The sequence below is a fragment of the Meles meles genome, chromosome 1 (genome assembly GCF_922984935.1).
Source record: "Meles meles chromosome 1, mMelMel3.1 paternal haplotype, whole genome shotgun sequence".
Lineage (NCBI taxonomy): Eukaryota > Metazoa > Chordata > Mammalia > Carnivora > Mustelidae > Meles > Meles meles.
The window spans coordinates 84,486,709-84,502,948 of NC_060066.1; positions in this window are offsets into that span (position 1 = coordinate 84,486,709).

The following is a 16,240-nucleotide window of genomic DNA, read 5'->3' on the forward strand; positions in this document are numbered from 1 at the left end:
CCTTTGGATACCTAGTTTGCTTTTTAAATATATATTTTTTTAATGTTGAAATTGTACTTCCGAGAAATTGATCGATAGGGTTGTCTTTGTTTCAGGTGTACAATAGAGCGATTCCCCTCCCCTACCCCACCTGCTGTCAGCTCCGCTTGCAGGCACTGATGTGCCTTGGAGACTCAGGTGCACCTCCCCCACCCCTCCTCCCTTCAGCTCCTGTTGCCAGGCACTGGTTTGCGTTGGAGACGGAACCCTCGTAGGGGTCCCAAGCACTTCCTAGTGGCCCAGAAGACACTGGTGATCGGAGACCAAGCAACAAGGCTCTTTGGAGCCAGCTGGGGGCCATCCAAATGCCTCCCCACACAGTTCTGGAGCCGCTGTGGGCTGTCCTGGAGCAGCTGTGGGCTGCTGGGTTGGTGATATCCGAACGTTGGCCACATGTGCCACGAGTCTCTGGGTTTCGCTGGGAGATCCTGGTGTGCACTGCAGTGGTGGTGTTCCTGGGAAAGAGTGCACTCAGCTTCCGAAGAAGAAAGTGGCAGTGTGCCCAGAACGAGGAAGTCTCTGGAAAAGGCATGGAAAAGACCGAACCGGACTCACAAGCCCGTGGAGCTGTCGCATCATCCGAGCCGAAGGCCAGTCCTCTCCCGTTCCAGCTTCTTGCTCTGGCTGCCCTGAATCAAGATGCCGGGTATTGGTCAGTGGGAAACACCACGCAACTGCTGAAGGGAGTTCGGGAAAGGCTGTTGAAGAGCCCTCAGCAGCTGCCTCATGAAAATCCCATCTGTGGAGCAGCCCAGGAAGATGGAGAAGCCCTGGTGAGGAAAACACCAGAAGGCTTCAAGGACAGCCGTGATCTGCAGGCAAGTGCAGACCCGCTGGTTCAGGAGATTGGCAGCTGTGGACAGAGAGTGCAGGACGAGGCAGGGCAGGCAGGCAGGCCAGAGCTTCCTGAAGGAGGAGTGCGGCGGCAGGCCAGCGCTGAGGGCCAGAGCCAACAGCACACCCTCAGCCAGATCCTCCTGAAGGGGATGCATGTGCTAGAGCTGCTTGGAGATCATCTGGAAGGTGGGGGCTCAAGGAGGCAGGTGGAGACTGGCTCCTCCTCCCCTGACCACGTGCCCTCAGGCGCGAGCCCCGTGAACCAATTCAAGCCGTCCAGGGCACTGAAGAAGGCACGTCAGAGGAATGAAGAGCTCCCAAGAAACCCAACAAGCCACCAAGCTGAGCAAGGACCTGTTCCCCTTCGGAACACCCTCCTGGACGGTGAGATTCCGAAGTTGCGCCTGAAGCTTGAGGCAGAGCCGAAGCTGTGCGAAGAGCACCTCAGACACCTGGAGAGGAAGATGATGGAGGAGAAGGCACGCTGCCTGCAAGTGAAGAACGAGCTTGCCAAGGTGCGCAGGAAGGCGGATGCTGCCCACTGGCACTTGGGCCTCTATAGGAACATGGCCGCCGACCTGCACCGAGAATGGCAGCAAATCGCCTCCTTGCATGAGCGGGAGCGCCTCCTGGTGGAGAAGAGGAGTGAGGAGAGCCAGAAGGCTGTCCTGTGGGCAGAGAGGGAGTTCCAAAGGCTCCAGGCCCAAAACCATTGCCTCAGGCAGAAGCTGGCCAACTCTGGGCCCAAGGTCCAGCCTGTCTCCGGGGGGCCTCCTGCTCCTGCTCCTGCTGTTCCGGGCACAGCCTCCCAATACCCTCAAGGGCCAAAGGCTCCCCTGAAACCCAGGAAGCCCAAGAAGGGAGCAAGGGTGCACTGGCCAGACTCCAAGTTCTCGGGTCCCCTGCAGGTCTGATTCCCTTGCCCAGCAGCCACCAACACTCACAACCAGAGCACAAAAGCTCCTGTGCTTACCCCTTCAGCCATACCCATGGCTCCTTTGACTTGAGATCCACCCCATCCTTTAGCCTGATGCTCCATATTCCCTGGAGCCGTATGAGTGTGAGAGAATATTTTTCAGTGTTCAGCGTAACACAAATAAAAATAAAAATATCCAATGGCTGAGACTCCTGCTCCTGAGAATGGATTTGATTAAGGGATTCTATGCCAAGCTAGGGACGGTTTGAAGTGTCTTTTATCGATCCCTTAATCGTGCCAATAACCCAGTGTGTCATGTCTGACTGAGGTTCAGACAGGGGAAACAACTTGCCCCAAGATCACACAGCTAGTGAATTTCAGAGCTCCCGTTCCAAACCAGGGTTGTCTAATGATCACCTGCTGTGCCAATAACTTCTACTACTATGCCTACTACTGTTCTTCTTCTTCTTCTTCTTCTTCTTCTTCTTCTTCTTCTTCTTCGAGAGAGAGAGAGAGAGACAGAAAGGGTGACGGCGCACACATACACACACACACACACACAAAGGAACGCACACACATGCAGGCGGGGTTGGGGCCGAGTTAGAGAGATTCCTCGACAGGCTTGGGACTCAAGTGCTGAACCAGACGCTGGTCTGGATTTCCCAGATCACGTGATCAGCCCTGAACCAAAATCAGGAGCCAGACACTGAACTGACAGGCACCCTTGGGCAAGGAACTTCTAGGCAAGCTGCTGAAGGATCCCAGAAGGGCTTGGTAAAATGTTCCCCTCATTCACGTCCTAGGATGTGATGATTCTATGCAAAGATAATAGTGCATATAATATAATCTAACATAATATATAATAATAGAAGGATGCAGAGATTATAGTGGTGGCTAGCTGAGGTCAAGTCCCAGCCAAGTAGGGAGGGCAGCCTTTAAGGGTCTCCAACGATTCCCATCTTGGGTACACATCGTTTTGTGTTCCATACTCTACCTCTTGATCGAGTCAGAACTACTGACTCCCTTGTAAAGGACAGAATGTGGCCAAAGTGATAGGATGTCCCTTCGGAGGTGAGTTTACAAAGAGACTGGTCTCCTCTTGGGCTTGCCCGCCCTCCGTCCCTCCCTCCCTCATCTGTTCCCAGGGAAGCCAGCTGCTCCTTGGGAGCTTTATGCTGGAGAGGCCCATGGGGCAAGGAATGACTCTTTCTTGCTTCCAGCAATGGAGGGCCTCTGGCTGCTCACAGCCAGCTGAGTGAGCTCAAAAGCAGACTTACCCCCAACAAGCCCGCAGATGACTGAAGATCCAGAGGCCCTCTGGACTGCAGCCTTGTGAGAGATCCTGAGCCACAGGGACCTGGCTAGTTGCACCTGGATGGCTGGCCTACAGAAACCATATCAGTTTATGAATGTTGTTTTAGGCCCATTGGTTCGGGGAAAACCTTCAAGAAAGACAGGAGTGGGAAGCCAAATGTTTGGCTTCTGACCCACCCCCCGTCTCCTGGGGTTGAAATTCCAGGGAAATCAAGAGATGGTAGAAACGCCTGAGAGATGAGGGTAAACAATGGAAGAGAGAGGACATCTATTCTGATCGCCATGGATCTCTCTGAGAGGACATCCTCCCACTTGATCCTCCTGTGTCGAAGGGTGGCAAATGCAGGGGGAGACACCTGGCAGTGTGGTCCAAGTCGGCTGAGAGCACTCGACCCAGCCCCACAGAGCCTCCGAGAAGGCAGAGAAAGAGCCCAGAAGTTCCCTGGGGCCCCTAGAGAAGGCCCCGAGAGAATGAGATGAGTTGAAAGCCTGGGACCTGGTCGTTGGACTTCTAGACTGGAGGGGAGATGGCCTGTGGAAGGGCCACTGCCCGCAACCCTTGTTGGACCAGACCCCTCCTGTCTGCTTTGGGAGACTGGGGGTGAATATGAGAATGAATTCATGTAGAAGAGATGGTGTTCTGATGCTTGGTTTCAACTTCTTGAAATCCTTTCAACTTCTTGAAATCGTTGACATTCCTTTTCTCCTTGTCCCCAGGACCACCATGAATGGGAAGGGGCCTTCAAAGAAGCAAGATGAGAACATCTCTTACAAGGCTGTCCAGTGTCAATATCCAACCACTGCAGTCACTTCTACCCCCTTGGCAGCCCCACTGCTTCCATCAGGACACAGATCCGTTCCTGTACAGGTTTTGGAGCAAACGTAAGTTTGGATTTCTCGCAGAGAAATGCCAAGAGTGCAATGACTGGGGTCCTAGGGTGGTTGCAAGTCTAGTTTTCAGAGAAACTGTGTGGAGGGTTGGGTCACTATACTGTGCACCCGAAAAGCATATTCTACTGCTTGTTCCCTGGAATTTAACTCCAGGCCTTGAAAAAGAAAAGCAACTGTGAACTGTTTTCAAGAGGGAGCTCTATCATCTTCCATTCCCAACAGCGATGCAGGAGCGATCCAGTCGTTCCACATCCTGCCTTGCATTGGGGAGTGGGGTCTCTCTCTCCCTCTCGGGTGCATTTGGTTTGCATCATGGTGATAGGAGTGCAGTGAGAGCTCATTGGAGTTTGAATTTGAATTGCCCCGATGGTAACTTTTTATGGGATTTCCATCTGTTTACTCTTTGGTAAAGGGTTTCGGTCTTTTGCCCATTTTTTTTGTTTTTGTTCTTTTCAGACTGGATGGCTTGCTTCTTTGGGGGTCAACTTTTGAGGTTCTCTCCTTCCGACAGGAGTCCTTTATCAGGTATGTGGTTTGCACCTATTTTCTCCCAGTTTGTAGCTTCCCTTTTGGGTCTTCTTCACAAGGTGTTTCACACATGACAGACTTCCAATTCTGATTGTTGGATCATGTCTAATGAATCAACTCTTCTTGAACGGAACATGATTTGATGTCCAGTCGGAGGATTCTTTACCTAGCTGTCCATTCTGGACATTTTTTTCCCTAGAAGATTTATCATTTTACATAGAAGGCGGTGATAATTTTGAGTTAATTTAACAAAATTTTTTTTCTTTTTGAGAGAGTGAGCATGCGCATGAGTGGGGCGTGGGGTGGAGGGAGAAGCGAAAAGAGCGTCCTTAAGCAGACTCCCCAGTGAGCTTGGAGCCTGATTTTGTCCCGGGACCCTGAGAGCATGACAAGAGCCGAAATAAAGAGCTGGCTGCCTCAGCGACTGAGTCACCCAGGCGCCACGAGTTCAGTTTTGTACAGAGGATGAGACTTCGATTGTGGTCCTCGTCCTCCTCGTCCTCCACCTCCACCTCCTCCTCCTCTCTGCCCCTCCCTCTTCTTCTTCTCCTTCTTCTTCTTTGTCTCTGGAAGTCCACTTGCTCTAGCACCATTTCTTCAAAACGCTGTCACTCCTCCATTGAATTGCTTTTCCCCTTTGTCAGAATCCCATTGACATGTTGGTGGTTGGTCTCCTTCTGGGTTTGATCCTGTTCCACTTATCTATCTTTATACTGTTCCATTTGTCTATCCCTTCACCAACACCACACATTTTTGATTACTATAGCTGTAGATCTTGAAACTGGATGGAAGGATTCCTTTTGTTTTCTTCTTTAGTTTTATTTTCTCATCTTTTTCTAGGTTCTGACGTGGAGAGCTTATTGTTTTGAGACTGGGAGAGACAGAGAGAGAGAGAGAGAGAGAAAGACAGGGAATGGGTACAGAGAGAGAGAGAGAGAGAGACGGATTATTAAGCAGCCTCCATGCCCAGCACCAGCACAATGCAGGTTCAGTCTCACAACCCCGAGTTTGATCATGACCCGAGTCAAAATCAAGAGTTGGACTAACTGACTGAGCCTCCCAGACGCTCCTCTTCCTTTCTAACATAGGCAGTGATTGCTCTACATGGTGCTGTCCATTGATTGAGCTGTGTCCCACACATTTTCATATGTTGTATGTTCATTTTCCTTCACTTCAATGCATTGAGATTTGATCTTTGATCTTTGATCATCTAGAAGGTTACTTTCTCAGTGTTTGGATATTTGTTATTTTTCTCCTTTGGATACCTAGTTTGCTTTTAAGTATTTTTTTTAATGTTGAAATTGTACTTCCGAGAAATTGATCGATAGGGTTGTCTTTGTTTCAGGTGTACAATATAGCGATTCCCCTCCCCTACCCCACCTGCTGTCAGCTCCGGTTGCAGGCAGGGATGTGCCTTGGAGACTCAGGTGAACATCCCCCACCCCTCCTCCCTTCAGCTCCTGTTGCCAAGCACTGGTTTGCGTTGGAGACGGAACCCTCGTAGGGGTTCCAAGCACTTCCTAGTAGCCCAGAAGACACTGGTGATCGGAGACCAAGCCACAAGGCTCTTTGGAGCCAGCTGGGGGCCATCCAAATGCCTCCCCACACAGTTCTGGAGCCGCCGTGGGCTGTCCTGGAGCAGCTGTGGGCTGCTGGGTTGGTGATAGACGAACGTTGGCCACATGTGCCACGAGTCTCTGGGTTTCGCTGGGAGATCCTGGTGTGCACTGCAGTGGTGGTGTTCCTGGGAAAGAGTGCACTCAGCTTCCGAAGAAGAAAGTGGCAGTGTGCCCAGAACGAGGATGTGTCTGGAAAAGGCATGGAGAAGACCGAACCGGACGCACAAGCCCGTGGAGCTGTCGCATCATCCGAGCCGAAGGCCAGTCCTCTCCCGTTCCAGCTTCTTGCTCTGGCTGCCCTGAATCAAGATGCCGGGTATTGGTCAGTGGGAAACACCACGCAACTGCTGAAGGGAGTTCGGGAACGGCTGTTGAAGAGCCCTCACCAGCTGCCTCATGAAAATCCCATCTGTGGAGCAGGCCAGGAAGATGGAGAAGCCCTGGTGAGGAAAACACCAGAAGGCTTCAAGGACAGCCGTGATCTGCAGGCAAGTGCAGAACCGCTGGTTCAGGAGATTGGCAGCTGTGGACAGAGAGTGCAGGACGAGGCAGGGCAGGCAGGCAGGCCAGAGCTTCCTGAAGGAGGAGTGCGGCGGCAGGCCAGCGCTGAGGGCCAGCGCCAACAGCACACCCTCAGCCAGATCCTCCTGAAGGGGATGCATGTGCTAGAGCTGCTTGGAGATCATCTGGAAGGTGGGGGCTCAAGGAGGCAGGTGGAGACTGGCTCTTCCTCCCCTGACCACGTGCCCTCAGGCGCGAGCCCCGTGAACCAATTAAAGCCATCCAGGGCACTGAAGAAGGCACGTCAGAGGAAAGAAGAGCTCCCAAGAAACCCAACAAGCCACCAAGCTGAGCAAGTACCTGTTCACCTTCGGAACACCCTCCTGGACGGTGAGATTCCGAAGTTGCGCCTGAAGCTTGAGGCAGAGCCGAAGCTGTGCGAAGAGCACCTCAGACACCTGGAGAGGAAGATGATGGAGGAGAAGGCACGCTGCCTGCAAGTGAAGAACGAGCTTGCCAAGGTGCGCAGGAAGGCGGATGCTGCCCACTGGCACTTGGGCCTCTATAGGAACATGGCCGCCGACCTGCACCGAGAATGGCAGCAAATCGCCTCCTTGCATGAGCGGGAGCACCTCCTGGTGGAGAAGAGGAGTGAGGAGAGCCAGAAGGCTGTCCTGTGGGCAGAGAGGGAGTTCCAAAGGCTCCAGGCCCAAAACCATTGCCTCAGGCAGAAGCTGGCCAACTCTGGGCCCAAGGTCCAGCCTGTCTCCGGGGGGCCTCCTGCTCCTGCTCCTGCTGTTCCGGGCACAGCCTCCCAATACCCTCAAGGGCCAAAGGCTCCCCTGAAACCCAGGAAGCCCAAGAAGGGAGCAAGGGTGCACTGGCCAGACTCCAAGTTCTCGGGTCCCCTGCAGGTCTGATTCCCTTGCCCAGCAGCCACCAACACTCACAACCAGAGCACAAAAGCTCCTGTGCTTACCCCTTCAGCCATACCCATGGCTCCTTTGACTTGAGATCCACCCCATCCTTCAGCCTGATGCTCCATATTCCCTGGAGCCGTATGAGTGTGAGAGAATATTTTTCAGTGTTCAGCGTAACACAAATAAAAATAAAAATATCCAATGGCTGAGACTCCTGCTCCTGAGAATGGATTTGATTAAGGGATTCTATGCCAAGCAAGGGACGGTTTGAAGTGTCTTTTATCGATCCCTTCATTGTCCCAATAACCCAGTGTGTCATGTCTGACTGAGGTTCAGACAGGGGAAACAACTTGCCCCAAGATCACACAGCTAGTGAATTTCAGAGCTCCCGTTCCAAACCAGGGTTGTCTAATGATCACCTGCTGTGCCAATAACTTCTACTACTATGCCTACTACTGTTCTTCTTCTTCTTCTTCTTCTTCATCTTCTTCTTCTCCTTCTTCTTCTTCTTCTTCTTCTTCTTCTTCTTCTTCTTCTTCTTCTTCTTCTTTGGAGAGACAGAAAGGGTGACGGCGCACACATACACACACACACACACAAAGGAACGCACACACATGCAGGCGGGGGAGGGGCCGAGTTAGAGAGATTCCTCGACAGGCGTCGGACTCAAGTGCTGAACCAGACGCTGGTCTGGATTTCCCAGATCACGTGATCAGCCCTGAACCGAAATCAGGAGCCAGACACTGAACTGACAGGCACCCTTGGGCAAGGAACTTCTAGGCAAGCTGCTGAAGGATCCCAGAAGGGCTTGGTAAAATGTTCCCCTCGTTCACGTCCTAGGATGTGATGATTCTATGCAAAGATAATAGTGCATATAATATAATCTAACATAATATATAATAATAGAAGGATGCAGAGATTATAGTGGTGGCTAGCTGAGGTCAAGTCCCAGCCAAGTAGGGAGGGCAGCCTTTAAGGGTCTCCAACGATTCCCATCTTGGGTACACATCGTTTTGTGTTCCATACTCTACCTCTTGATCGAGTCAGAACTACTGACTCCCTTGTAAAGGACAGAATGTGGCCAAAGTGATAGGATGTCCCTTCGGAGGTGAGTTTACAAAGAGACTGGTCTCCTCTTGGGCTTGCCCGCCCTCCGTCCCTCCCTCCCTCATCTGTTCCCAGGGAAGCCAGCTGCTCCTTGGGAGCTTTATGCTGGAGAGGCCCATGGGGCAAGGAATGACTCTTTCTTGCTTCCAGCAATGGAGGGCCTCTGGCTGCTCACAGCCAGCTGAGTGAGCTCAAAAGCAGACTTACCCCCAACAAGCCCGCAGATGACTGAAGATCCAGAGGCCCTCTGGACTGCAGCCTTGTGAGAGATCCTGAGCCACAGGGACCTGTCTAGTTGCACCTGGATGGCTGGCCCACAGAAACCATATCAGGTTATGAATGTTGTTTTAGGCCCATTGGTTCGGGGAAAACCTTCAAGAAAGACAGGAGTGGGAAGCCAAATGTTTGGCTTCTGACCCACCCCCCGTCTCCTGGGGTTGAAATTCCAGGGAAATCAAGAGATGGTAGAAACGCCTGAGAGATGAGGGTAAACAATGGAAGAGAGAGGACATCTATTCTGATCGCCATGGATCTCTCTGAGAGGACATCCTCCCACTTGATCCTCCTGTGTCGAAGGGTGGCAAATGCAGGGGGAGACACCTGGCAGTATGGTCCAAGTTGGCTGAGAGCACTCGACCCAGCCCCACAGAGCCTCCTAGAAGGCAGAGAACGAGCCCGGAAGTTCCCTGGGGCCCCTAGAGAAGGCCCCGAGAGAATGAGATGAGTTGAAAGCCTGGGACCTGGTCGTTGGACTTCTAGACTGGAGGGGAGATGGCCTGTGGAAGGGCCACTGCCCGCAACCCTTGTTGGACCAGACCCCTCCTGTCTGCTTTGGGAGACTGGGGGTGAATATGAGAATGAATTCATGTAGAAGAGATGGTGTTCTGATGCTTGGTTTCAACTTCTTGAATTCCTTTCAACTTCTTGAAATCGTTGACATTCCTTTTCTCCTTGTCCCCAGGACCACCATGAATGGGAAGGGGCCTTCAAAGAAGCAAGATGAGAACATCTCTTACAAGGCTGTCCAGTGTCAATATCCAACCACTGCAGTCACTTCTACCCCCTTGGCAGCCCCACTGCTTCCATCAGGACACAGATCCGTTCCTGTACAGGTTTTGGAGCAAACGTAAGTTTGGATTTCTCGCAGAGAAATGCCAAGAGTGCAATGACTGGGGTCCTAGGGTGGTTGCAAGTCTAGATTTCAGAGAAACTGTGTGGAGGGTTGGGTCACTATCCTGTGCACCCGAAAAGCATATTCTACTGCTTGTTCCCTGGAATTTAACTCCAGGCCTTGAAAAAGAAAAGCAACTGTGAACTGTTTTCAAGAGGGAGCTCTATCATCTTCCATTCCCAACAGCGATGCAGGAGCGATCCAGTCGTTCCACATCCTGCCTTGCATTGGGGAGTGGGGTCTCTCTCTCCCTCTCGGGTGCATTTGGTTTGCATCATGGTGATCGGTGTGCAGTGAGAGCTCATTGGAGTTTGAATTTGAATTGCCCCGATGGTAACTTTTTATGGGATTTCCATCTGTATACTCTTTGGTAAAGTGTTTCGGTCTTTTGCCCATTTTTTTTGTTTTTGTTCTTTTCAGACTGGATGGCTTGCTTCTTTGGGGGTCAACTTTTGAGGTTCTCTCCTTCCGACAGGAGTCCTTTATCAGGTATGTGGTTTGCACCTATTTTCTCCCAGTTTGTAGCTTCCCTTTTGGGTCTTCTTCACAAGGTGTTTCACACATGACAGACTTCCAATTCTGATTGTTGGATCATGTCTAATGAATCAACTCTTCTTGAACGGAACATGATTTGATGTCCAGTCGGAGGATTCTTTACCTAGCTGTCCATTCTGGACATTTTTTTCCCTAGAAGATTTATCATTTTACATAGAAGGCGCTGATTAATTTTGAGTTAATTTAACAAAATTTTTTTTCTTTTTGAGAGAGTGAGCATGCGCATGAGTGGGGCGTGGGGTGGAGGGAGAAGCGAAAAGAGCGTCCTTAAGCAGACTCCCCAGTGAGCTTGGAGCCTGATTTTGTCCCGGGACCCTGAGAGCATGACAAGAGCCGAAATGAAGAGCTGGCTGCCTCAGCGACTGAGTCACCCAGGCGCCACGAGTTCAGTTTTGTACAGAGGATGAGCCTTCGATTGTGGTCCTCGTCCTCCTCGTCCTCCACCTCCACCTCCTCCTCCTCTCTGCCCCTCCCTCTTCTTCTTCTCCTTCTTCTTCTTTGTCTCTGGAAGTCCACTTGCTCTAGCACCATTTCTTCAAAATGCTGTCACTCCTCCATTGAATTGCTTTTCCCCTTTGTCAGAATCCCATTGACATGTTGGTGGTTGGTCTCTTTTTGGGTTTGATCCTGTTCCACTTATCTATCTTTATACTGTTCCATTTGTCTATCCCTTCACCAACACCACACATTTTTGATTACTATAGCTGTAGATCTTGAAACTGGGTGGAAGGATTCCTTTGGTTTTCTTCTTTAGTTTTATTTTCTCATCTTTTTCTAGGTTCTGACGTGGAGAGCTTATTGTTTTGAGAGAGAGAGAGAGAGAGAGAGAGACAGGGAAGGGGTACAGAGAGAGAGAGAGAGAGAGAGAGAGAGAGATTATTAAACAGCCTCCATGCCCAGCACCAGCACAATGCAGGTTCAGTCTCACAACCTCGAGTTTAATCATGACCCGAGTCAAAATCAAGACTTGGACTAACTGACTGAGCCTCCCAGATGCTCCTCCTCCTTTCTAACATAGGCAGTGATTGCTCTACATGGTGCTGTCCATTGATTGTGCTGTGTCCCACACATTTTCATATGTTGTATGTTCATTTTCCTTCACTTCAATGCATTGAGATTTGATCTTTGATCTTTGATCATCTAGAAGGTTACTTTCTCAGAGTTTGGATATTTGTTAGTTTTCTCCTTTGGATACCTAGTTTGCTTTTTAAATATATTTTTTTAAATGTTGAAATTGTACTTCCGAGAAATTGATCGATAGGGTTGTCTTTGTTTCAGGTGTACAATAGAGCGATTCCCCTCCCCTACCCCACCTGCTGTCAGCTCCGGTTGCAGGCACTGATGTGCCTTGGAGACTCAGGTGCACCTCCCCCACCCCTCCTCCCTTCAGCTCCTGTTGCCAGGCACTGGTTTGCGTTGGAGACGGAACCCTCATAGGGGTTCCAAGCACTTCCTAGTGGCCCAGAAGACACTGGTGATCGGAGACCAAGCCACAAGGCTCTTTGGAGCCAGCTGGTGGCCATCCAAATGCCTCCCCACACAGTTCTGGAGCCGCTGTGGTCTGTCCTGGAGCAGCTGTGGGCTGCTGGGTTGGTGATATCCGAACGTTGGCCACATGTGCCACGAGTCTCTGGGTTTCGCTGGGAGATCCTGGTGTGCACTGCAGTGGTGGTGTTCCTGGGAAAGAGTGCACTCAGCTTCCGAAGAAGAAAGTGGCAGTGTGCCCAGAACGAGGAAGTCTCTGGAAAAGGCATGGAGAAGACCGAACCGGACGCACAAGCCCGTGGAGCTGTCGCATCATCCGAGCCGAAGGCCAGTCCTCTCCCGTTCCAGCTTCTTGCTCTGGCTGCCCTGAATCAAGATGCCGGGTATTGGTCAGTGGGAAACACCACGCAACTGCTGAAGGGAGTTCGGGAAAGGCTGTTGAAGAGCCCTCAGCAGCTGCCTCATGAAAATCCCATCTGTGGAGCAGCCCAGGAAGATGGAGAAGCCCTGGTGAGGAAAACACCAGAAGGCTTCAAGGACAGCCGTGATCTGCAGGCAAGTGCAGACCCGCTGGTTCAGGAGATTGGCAGCTGTGGACAGAGAGTGCAGGACGAGGCAGGGCAGGCAGGCAGGCCAGAGCTTCCTGAAGGAGGAGTGCGGCGGCAGGCCAGCGCTGAGGGCCAGAGCCAACAGCACACCCTCAGCCAGATCCTCCGGAAGGGGATGCATGTGCTAGAGCTGCTTGGAGATCATCTGGAAGGTGGGGGCTCAAGGAGGCAGGTGGAGACTGGCTCCTCCTCCCCTGACCACGTGCCCTCAGGCGCGAGCCCCGTGAACCAATTAAAGCCGTCCAGGGCACTGAAGAAGGCACGTCAGAGGAATGAAGAGCTCCCAAGAAACCCAACAAGCCACCAAGCTGAGCAAGGACCTGTTCACCTTCGGAACACCCTCCTGGACGGTGAGATTCCGAAGTTGCGCCTGAAGCTTGAGGCAGAGCCGAAGCTGTGCGAAGAGCACCTCAGACACCTGGAGAGGAAGATGATGGAGGAGAAGGCACGCTGCCTGCAAGTGAAGAACGAGCTTGCCAAGGTGCGCAGGAAGGCGGATGCTGCCCACTGGCACTTGGGCCTCTATAGGAACATGGCCGCCGACCTGCACCGAGAATGGCAGCAAATCGCCTCCTTGCATGAGCGGGAGCGCCTCCTGGTGGAGAAGAGGAGTGAGGAGAGCCAGAAGGCTGTCCTGTGGGCAGAGAGGGAGTTCCAAAGGCTCCAGGCCCAAAACCATTGCCTCAGGCAGAAGCTGGCCAACTCTGGGCCCAAGGTCCAGCCTGTCTCCGGGGGGCCTCCTGCTCCTGCTCCTGCTGTTCCGGGCACAGCCTCCCAATACCCTCAGGGCCAAAGCTCCCCTGAAACCCAGGAAGCCCAAGAAGGGAGCAAGGGTGCACTGGCCAGACTCCAAGTTCTCGGGTCCCCTGCAGGTCTGATTCCCTTGCCCAGCAGCCACCAACACTCACAACCAGAGCACAAAAGCTCCTGTGCTTACCCCTTCAGCCATACCCATGGCTCCTTTGACTTGAGATCCACCCCATCCTTTAGCCTGATGCTCCATATTCCCTGGAGCCGTATGAGTGTGAGAGAATATTTTTCAGTGTTCAGCGTAACACAAATAAAAATAAAAATATCCAATGGCTGAGACTACTGCTACTGAGAATGGATTTGATTAAGGGATTCTATGCCAAGCTAGGGACGGTTTGAAGTGTCTTTTATCGATCCCTTAATCGTCCCAATAATCCAGTGTGTCATGTCTGACTGAGGTTCAGACAGGGGAAACAACTTGCCCCAAGATCACACAGCTAGTGAATTTCAGAGCTCCCGTTCCAAACCAGGGTTGTCTAATGATCACCTGCTGTGCCAATAACTTCTACTACTATGCCTACTACTGTTCTTCTTCTTCTTCTTCTTCTTCTTCTTCTTCTTCTTCGAGAGAGAGAGAGAGACAGAAAGGGTGACGGCGCACACATACACACACACACACACACAAAGGAACGCACACACATGCAGGCGGGGGAGGGGCCGAGTTAGAGAGATTCCTCGACAGGCTTCGGACCCAAGTGCTGAACCAGAGGCTGGTCTGGATTTCCCAGATCACGTGATCAGCCCTGAACCGAAATCAGGAGCCAGACACTGAACTGACAGGCACCCTTGGGCAAGGAACTTCTAGGCAAGCTGCTGAAGGATCCCAGAAGGGCTTGGTAAAATGTTCCCCTCGTTCACGTCCTAGGATGTGATGATTCTATGCAAAGATAATAGTGCATATAATATAATCTAACATAATATATAATAATAGAAGGATGCAGAGATTATAGTGGTGGCTAGCTGAGGTCAAGTCCCAGCCAAGTAGGGAGGGCAGCCTTTAAGGGTCTCCAACGATTCCCATCTTGGGTACACATCGTTTTGTGTTCCATACTCTGCCTCTTGCTTCGATTCAGAACTACTGACTCCCTTGTAAAGGACAGAATGTGGCCAAAGTGATAGGATGTCCCTTCGGAGGTGAGTTTACAAAGAGACTGGTCTCCTCTTGGGCTTGCCCGCCCTCCGTCCCTCCCTCCCTCATCTGTTCCCAGGGAAGCCAGCTGCTCCTTGGGAGCTTTATGCTGGAGAGTCCCATGGGGCAAGGAATGACTCTTTCTTGCTTCCAGCAATGGAGGGCCTCTGGCTGCTCACAGCCAGCTGAGTGAGCTCAAAAGCAGACTTACCCCCAACAAGCCCGCAGATGACTGAAGATCCAGAGGCCCTCTGGACTGCAGCCTTGTGAGAGATCCTGAGCCACAGGGACCTGGCTAGTTGCACCTGGATGGCTGGCCCACAGAAACCATATCAGGTTATGAATGTTGTTTTAGGCCCATTGGTTCGGGGAAAACCTTCAAGAAAGACAGGAGTGGGAAGCCAAATGTTTGGCTTCTGACCCACCCCCCGTCTCCTGGGGTTGAAATTCCAGGGAAATCAAGAGATGGTAGAAACGCCTGAGAGATGAGGGTAAACAATGGAAGAGAGAGGACATCTAGTCTGATCGCCATGGATCTCTCTGAGAGGACATCCTCCCACTTGATCCTCCTGTGTCGAAGGGTGGCAAATGCAGGGGGAGACACCTGGCAGTGTGGTCCAAGTCGGCTGAGAGCACTCGACCCAGCCCCACAGAGCCTCCTAGAAGGCAGAGAACGAGCCCGGAAGTTCCCTGGGGCCCCTAGAGAAGGCCCCGAGAGAAGGAGATGAGTTGAAAGCCTGGGACCTGGTCGTTGGACTTCTAGACTGGAGGGGAGATGGCCTGTGGAAGGGCCACTGCCCGCAACCCTTGTTGGACCAGACCCCTCCTGTCTGCTTTGGGAGACTGGGGGTGAATATGAGAATGAATTCATGTAGAAGAGATGGTGTTCTGATGCTTGGTTTCAACTTCTTGAAATCCTTTCAACTTCTTGAAATCGTTGACATTCCTTTTCTCCTTGTCCCCAGGACCACCATGAATGGGAAGGGGCCTTCAAAGAAGCAAGATGAGAACATCTCTTACAAGGCTGTCCAGTGTCAATATCCAACCACTGCAGTCACTTCTACCCCCTTGGCAGCCCCACTGCTTCCATCAGGACACAGATCCGTTCCTGTACAGGTTTTGGAGCAAACGTAAGTTTGGATTTCTCTCAGAGAAATGCCAAGAGTGCAATGACTGGGGTCCTAGGGTGGTTGCAAGTCTAGTTTTCAGAGAAACTGTGTGGAGGGTTGGGTCACTATCCTGTGCACCCGAAAAGCATATTCTACTGCTTGTTCCCTGGAATTTAAATCCAGGCCTTGAAAAAGAAAAGGAACTGTGAACTGTTTTCAAGAGGGAGCTCTATCATCTTCCATTCCCAACAGCGATGCAGGAGCGATCCAGTCGTTCCACATCCTGCCTTGCATTGGGGAGTGGGGTCTCTCTCTCCCTCTCGGGTGCATTTGGTTTGCATCATGGTGATAGGTGTGCAGTGAGAGCTCATTGGAGTTTGAATTTGAATTGCCCCGATGGTAACTTTTTATGGGATTTCCATCTGTATACTCTTTGGTAAAGTGTTTCGGTCTTTTGACAATTTTTTGTGTTTTTCTTCTTTTCAGACTGGATGGCTTGCTTCTTTGGGGGTCAACTTTTGAGGTTCTCTCCTTCCGACAGGAGTCCTTTATCAGGTATGTGGTTTGCACCTATTTTCTCCCAGTTTGTAGCTTCCCTTTTGGGTCTTCTTCACAAGGTGTTTCACACATGACAGACTTCCAATTCTGATTGTTGGATCATGTCTAATGAATCAACTCTTCTTGAACGGAACATGATTTGA